The 7,897-nt window shown below is 44.3% G+C and overlaps 1 pseudogene; it reads left to right on the forward strand.

Annotated features, from left to right (window-relative positions):
- The first annotated feature begins 4,332 nt into the window (after positions 1-4,332).
- LOC103702728 (putative receptor-like protein kinase At1g11050 pseudogene) lies at positions 4,333-7,433 on the forward strand (annotated as a pseudogene).
- Positions 7,434-7,897: the final 464 nt, after the last annotated feature.

A 7,897-nucleotide genomic window follows, 5' to 3' on the forward strand; every position in this document is an offset into this window, starting at 1 on the left:
AGTCAACGGTCGGAGGAGGCGCCCCTTCCTGGCGCGCCATCTGTTACGGGGATGGCATTCTGCCGGAGCCTCACACAACAGCCTAGCCCACATTAAGCTAGCAGAGAAAGAGGACTGCGTTCCTCCCGAGGTATTGTCCGCTTTGGGCGCTCCGGCCCGCGCGTCCAGCGCAGACGGGGGGAGACCACTGCCCTCATGGTTTTGCCCTTCAAAAGGCGCCTCGAGAGGAAAGGTTTTCTAACCCCCATTTAAGGCACAGAACCTTTCCGCTACTAGCCGATGTGGGACTAAATTCAAGGCCCCTCCCCCTCCCGCAACATAGCCCCCCCAGCAGGAAGGTTATTGAGCCTCAACAGTCCTGAGGGGTAGTCAACGATCGGAGGAGGCGCCCCTTTCTGGCGCGCCATCTGTTGCGGGGATGGCATTCTGCCGGAGCCTCACACAACAGCCTAGCCCACATTAAGCTAGCAGAGAAAGAGAACTGCGTTCCTCCCGAGGTATTGTCCGCTTTGGGCGCTCCGGCCCGCGCGTCCAGCGCAGACGGGGGGAGACCACTGCCCTCACGGTTTTGCCCTTCAAAAGGCGCCTCGAGAGGAAAGATTTTCCAACCCCCATTTAAGGCACAGAACCTTCCCGCTACTAGCCGATGTGGGACTAAATTCAAGGCCCCTCCCCCTCCCGCAACAATTCGATATTTAAATTGTGATAAGAAATTTCAACAATATCAATATGGTTATCTTTGGTACCAATTTTTTCTTTCATAAATTTTGCAATAATAAGTATTCAATTTGAAAGTCTATGGTAAAATTATATTGCAGGTGAGAGTAAAAAAATGATGCCACCATATATTCTTGATAACGAGATTGTGAGAGTAAATTGGATTTTCAAATCTCAGAATGCAATGTAAATTTTCTAAACTATGATGAATAGAAAATTATCTCTATATCCATAACATAGAGGAGCCAAAGAAAGTATAGATTATTTTTGCAACCGTCTAAGAAAGATCCAATAAAGTGAGATATCTAAATATTCTCATACAAAATTTGTATAAAGAGTGAATTATGGTTCCAGATTTTCTAGAAGATCCAAATAAAGTATAGAATTGGATTAAAAATGAAAATTTAAAGAAGGGAGAACTTGAGATAACATGAGATGTTATCATGATATCATGATATGACGCATGAGATGTTTGGGAGATAGGGAGTTCAACATGTGTGAGCTTATCATCTTAGGCCATTAGCCAACATGCATGCAAGCCTATCACATCACCTTCTTTTATTGTGACAGTGTAATAGCAAACGATTTTGATATACACATATAGAAATCCAATTTTAGCAAAAACTTCCTACCCCAGAAAAAAGGACAAAACTTATATCATGCTTAAATGGATGACCCAATCTACCAATCCTATAGAATTGTGCGCTGTCCAAAGTCACATTGCAATGATCTCAAGCACTAATATAAAGGTTCAGGTTGTCTCCCACGAGAAGGAATGATTGGTCTTCCTCGGCAACGTCAACCATTGGATTGCATCCTCTACAGCTCTCGAAGCACTCCAAACATTTCTTTCATCTATCTGCACATATCTCGAAATGGCCATTGCACTATCCAATGGTTGACATCATAAAAGAAGCTGAATCATTCTTTCATGCGGGAGATACTACCCGAACCCTAATATAACATCCAGCTGAGAACACTCTTCCTTTCTACAGTCTCTTTGAGATGGCCCAGGTTGTATTGCCTGTCGGTCCACAAAGCTCATGGTTGGGCTGTGAGTTGTGGAGCCGAACCTGAGATAACGAGAAACAAAGTTGCTTCCACAAGTTGAGTCAGCACCTTCACTCATCATGGAACTGACTAGGTCTTGCACACGAAAGACACAACCGCCCGATCATGCTTTGAGATGCACGATTACAAGCACGGACATGTACCATCGTGCTCAATCAAGAATGGCTCCGGGGTCATGCACTTACCCTGTTCCAAACACATCATTGATTAGCTCATGATGGCTATGTAAATGTTACTTGGGGGCCCATTCTCACCATCAAATCAGATATCAGGCCCATGTATTTGAGCCCACAGGCCTCTCGTGGTCATGGGTTGGGAGAGTGGACGAGCTCTTCCGGGTCCAAGATTGATGACAAACAGAGGAAACCATCAATGCTTGTGCATGTACCTGTCGAATATTCAGATACTTTTATGACTGCAAGATTGACGCTTTGCGCGTTTATTTACTCTGCCTCATAAAATATGCGTTGGACTGACCCTACTACTTCTGGAAGATCACTAAAGTCAAGTCTTGCAACTCTAATTTTGAGGGTTAGTAAACATCTTAATCCAAAACGCAATTAAAGTCGTCGGTCAGAAGAATTCAATACCCCACTTGTACAAGCTGACTACCCAGAATGCACAGTGCCCTTGTTTCGAGATTGCTCAGAAAGTGTTTATTATGGAGTGATCATTTCAAGAACAAAAATGATACCGGCGGAAATAACATCCAATCCAGTTATGCAAAATCCGTTCTTGCAGTTGGGTATCCAAAATCATCTCTGACAGTAATTTTGAATTAAAATTAAAAAAAAACCCTCAATCCAGCAAAAAAAAAAAAGTATAATATTATATTGATATTACATGTATTATATTTATGATATATATTATATTAAAATATAATTATTAATTATATTATTATTCAATTATAATTTTAAATTATAAAAGAAATTTGTAGTTTATATTTATGTTATGAAATTATTATTAATTCTATAATAGCAATTAACATATTTTACATAGGATTAATAAATATATTTTTATGGAAAATATTAAATTATGATATATTAATAATAGATTAATAATTTATTATAATATATTTTATTTTATTAATAATATATTTTATAGAATATATTAGGGATAGTTTTGAAATTATATAGCCAGTGACCTTGGGTTTCTATGGAACACCAAACAAATTACCTATAGATATCTTAGAATCTTTAGTCACTGCAGCATAACATACCAAATGTGGTGATCTTAAATCATCGAGAATGAGATTATTTCAAGATAAGGATTTTAAGATCATTTTGGTGATTTCAGTTGGGTTTGGAACGCTTAGTGCTTCCATAAACTACTCCCGTATCCTCCATGGTGCATTAGAAGTGAATTCTACTACAAAAATCACCTTATTACTAGAATAAAAATCAATCTGACTGGTATATTTTTTCCTCACAGTTATAAATTATTATACCATAGGACAAGCGATCTGCTGGAAGAAACTGCTGCCCCAGAACTTTGGCAACCGTATTTTTAGAATCCTCAGAAAGCCAAGCTTCTTGAAAGCAACAAAAATCCAACCATAAGATCTTATTAACTGCTTAGCATAGTTATAGGAGGCCTCCGCAGCCCCCATGCAGTTCCAGATTAATATAATCACTGGGAAAGAATGTGGTTAGAAGTAGATTTAGGCCTTACTCTACTTGAATACCACTTGAGGAGATTGCTAAAATTTCTGAACTGAATTTGTAGCTTCTCCATTCCACCATAAACATATTTTGAAGTAATAAGAAGAACAAGCCTTGAGTCATAGCACGCTTCTCCTTACTGCTCTGGGAGTTCCACTCTTAAAAAGCATTTGAGGAAACAGATTGTGAAGTTAAAACAAAATGAAATATAGTGAGAGTTGCTGCCTTAGAAGGTCCGCTTGCAAGCATCAACGAGCGATCTCAGGTCTACCAGACACAAATTTCCAGTGCCAAAATTGTCGAGAGCATTGCGTCATTTGGTATCTTTCACCCTTGAGCTTAATTTTCAGTACGGGATGATCAAGTAATTAAACATGACGCATGAGCCATAGGGAACACTTCGACAAGAAGATGGGGTGGGAGTAGATAGAAATTTGAACATCCGACTAATATCCGTATATGTATCCATATCCATCAAAAAATATATATATATAGATATAGATAGACAACTATCCGATCCGTATTGGATTATCTGATTTTATCATTTACAATTCTATTTAATTTTATATAACACTCATAAATTTTTTTTAAAAATAAATAACTATATTAACATACTATTAATTAAATTTATCATCCACTTAGTAATATTTTTGATTCTGTAATATAAAATTTAATTATTCATATTTATATCCATATTTATTTAAAATAAATATAAATATAATTTTTTTATTCAACTAACATCCGTATGTATATCTAAATTCAGCCTTACTGAGAAATTGCTTTGCTTTCTTTCATGGAAGGTGCCGGCAAAGACGAATTCAAAGTCTTTACCGTCAAACATGAATTCAAAGTCTTTACCGTAACCCGACTTCGAACTCAACCGCCATCCTGAAGAAACTCCGTCGAAGTGAGGCCGATGTAATAAGCATATCTCCATCCGGCTACAACCCCACCGCCCCACTCTTAGTGCTGCTTGTGGCCGCGCCACCTTCTTGCCTCCTCTTCCATCCCAAGGTCTCTCCTGATATAGAGAGATGTGGAGATCGTTATTCTTCTTACTGCTACTAGCGAACAGGCCACTGCCAGAGACGCCAGTGGCGACGGCGGCGGCGGTGGGGGACGAGTGCCTGATGGACCTGAACTACGTCGGGACCTTCCCCTGGGACCGCTCCTACTGCCAGCCTCCCATGTCCAACATGACCAACTGCTGCACGACCTTGCTGAGCCTCTTCGGCATCGCTATTGGCCAACGTCTCCACCTCACCGGCCTCTTCCGCCTACCCAACGCTTCCGCGTCCTCCGCCTGCCTCGCAGACTTCAGCTCCAACCTCTCCGCGCTCTCCCTCCCCTCCGACCTCGTCCACACCTGCTTCCCCTCCCCGCAGCGCTTCGTCATCACCCCCGACTTCTGCGCCGGCATCCTCAATCGCCGGAACTGGACCGCCAAGCTCGGCCCCTCCACCGCCATCGACTCCGCCTGCCGCTCCGACCTATCCATCCCCACCCAGTGCTATGACTGCGCCAACGTCGGCGTCGCCGACGTCACCGCCCAGCTCACTGCCCTCGACGGCAACCCCTCCCACGCCACCCAGTGCTTATACCTCGCCGTCGACTATGCTGCCGGCGTCGCAAACCAGTTTGGCCCCGAGGACCCCCGTTCCGCCGGCTGCATCTTTGGCCTTGCCCTCTCCTCCGCTTCTCCTCCTCCCACTCGCTCCAAATCCCACACCGCCGCCATCATCGCCCCCATCGCCGCCGCCCTTGCCCTCGCTTTTCTCCTCTCCGCCCTCGGACTCTATCTCCGGCTTTCCAAATCAAGGAAAAAGAAGAAGCTTTCCAAGAAACCGGAGCAGAGCCCGAGATCGAGATCCCACGCGCGTCCCAACACCGGATCCATCTTGTACGATATCGAAGAAATGGAGAAGGCCACGGATAACTTCTCTGAGAGGAATATAATTGGGCGAGGCGGATTTGGGGTTGTCTACAAGGGGACGCTCTCCGACGGGAGCTTGGTCGCCGTCAAGAAGGTATTGGAGCTGAACTTGGAAGTTGGCGACGAGAAGTTCCAGAACGAGGTGGAGATCATCAGCCACCTTCGTCACCGGAATCTGGTGCCCTTGAGAGGCTGCTGCATCACCAACGACCACGACGACATGGAGGAACCCAAAGAAAGGTATTTGGTTTATGACTACATGCCTAATGGAAGCCTCGCCGACCATATCTTCGCCTCCCCCGTGGATGGAAACGGCTATTCTGGAAAAAAGAAGTCAACTCTGACCTGGCCCCAGAGGAAAAACATCATACTGGACGTGGCGAAGGGGCTGGGTTATCTCCACTATGGAGTGAAGCCGGCGATCTATCATAGAGATATCAAGCCAACAAACATTCTGCTAGACGGAGAGATGAGGGCAAGGGTGGCCGACTTCGGGCTCGCAAGGCAGAGCCGCGAGGGTCTGTCGCCCCTCACCTCTAGGGTTGCTGGGACTCATGGCTACCTGGCTCCGGAGTATGCGCTCTACGGGCAGCTCACAGAGAAGAGTGATGTTTACAGCTTTGGAGTCTTGGTGCTGGAGATCATGAGCGGACGGAATGCCCTAGATAAGTCGGCGGAGTCAAACTCGGCGTTGATCACCGACTGGGCGTGGACGCTGGTCAAGTTCGGGAGGGCGGAGGAGGTGCTCGATGCGGCGCTGGCGAGGGAAGGTAACCCGAAGGGGATCATGGAGAGGTTTGTGCTGGTGGGGATATTGTGTGCCCATGTGATGGTGGCGCTCAGGCCGATGATCTCGGAGGTGCTGAAGATGCTGGAAGGCGATATCGACGTCCCGGCGATACCCGACCGGCCGATGCCGCTCAGCCATGGGTATCCTTTTAGCGAAGATGGCAGTATCACCGCTTCACCAGCTTTGAGTGCTTGTCTCCATACTCAAGACATGCTCACGTGATTGAAGGCTTTAAGTTGAAGGCTTTAAGTCGGCAAAAATCTTCACACTGATATCGCCGATGCTTATGCAACGCTTTGGTTAGCATCGGCGGAACTTTAACCAACGCTTATAAATGTCGATAAAGGTTATAAATAATGCCGGAAGAGATGTATTTTTTTTGTAGTGTTCCATGTTTGAAATTTAAAATGTCACCGTCTTTTAGTTAGCCGTTTAATATTTAGTCACTGACCCTTGCACACCACGAGTATATATTTATGCAGCAAGAATATAAATGTGTACAATACTAGTATTAGTATGTGCCATGCAAGCACAAATATGGGCAATTTGATGCCAGCAGGATGCATATAAATGTTTGTAGAAATAAATGTATATATGTGTGCAAAATTGCTATAGGTGCATGTAAACAACATGTGAGGGCCCAGTCGATTGACCGGCTTGCACTTGCCTTAGGCCTGAGGGCCGACCCTAAGAGGTCAGGCCCAAGGCCAGTGTGCCCTATGGCAATGCAGGGAGTCCTCCTCCGCTTCCGGCGGAAATCGGGCACTCTCAAAACAACCCGAGTTCTTCTAGAACTCGAAGGCTTCGCATATTTAACTTTCCTCCTCCTTAGATTTCCTTCACCGGAATCATCAAAAATATCCTCCGATTCCAAGCCCTCTTTCCAAGCTTGTTTCCTCAATTCCTCACTAAAAAGGGTTGTTGGAGGCTTCGCCGGACCAAAGTAAATGTTCCTCGTCTTGCTCCTCTTCCTTTCCTAGTGATTTAGCAAACTTTGCTTGAGTTTTAGCCAGCAAATAACCGGAATTGGATCCAAAACAGGATGCCCTATTTCGGCTCCCTTCTTTCGATCATGTCGCCGCTGCTGGCCGCCCTCCGCCTCATGTCTTCATCTCCAGCCGCCACCTCACCGGACCACTAAGTCTACAACCACCAGCCACCTCCTTCTTCCTCTGTTTTAGCAAGAAAGAAAAAAAGAAAGAAAGAAGAGGAGGAGAGAGAGAACCATCCCTCTCTTTCTCTATCTTATTTCCTCTCTCTTCTCTCTCTAATTTCTCTCTCCTCTCTCCACTTTCGCTCTCTAGAATGTCCAAGAAATCTGAAGTCGGATTATGTCGATCTGATCTATGAACCCGAGTTGATCCCTGAAAAGAGACCTAAAACTGTCAAGTTGCTCGGGCTGCTTACTAGACCGATCACCACGTACAGCTCCATTGAATGTTCTTGAAACCTTTATTGATAAACTATGTTGATTAATCTTGGCCCTGATTGAGTCCAATTTATTGAGCTAATCGTATAGACCTGACCCACATGAAACCACCGTACGTCTGGTAAAGACTACTTGTATTATTGTATTAAAGTCATCAATTAAAAATTAATTTCATTGTTAATATTTTGAATAGGTTTTGCAGAGTCGCCTAGCGAAATTTGACCATCTAAGATGAAAGAGGTATGTAAACCTTATACTCCTTACTAGTTTTTAACTTGTAAGTAGATCTTACACTT

This window comes from Phoenix dactylifera, chromosome 2, assembly GCF_051530095.1.
Source record: "Phoenix dactylifera cultivar Ajwa chromosome 2, Ajwa_hap1_PhDact_Kaust_v1.1, whole genome shotgun sequence".
NCBI classification, from domain to species: domain Eukaryota; kingdom Viridiplantae; phylum Streptophyta; class Magnoliopsida; order Arecales; family Arecaceae; genus Phoenix; species Phoenix dactylifera.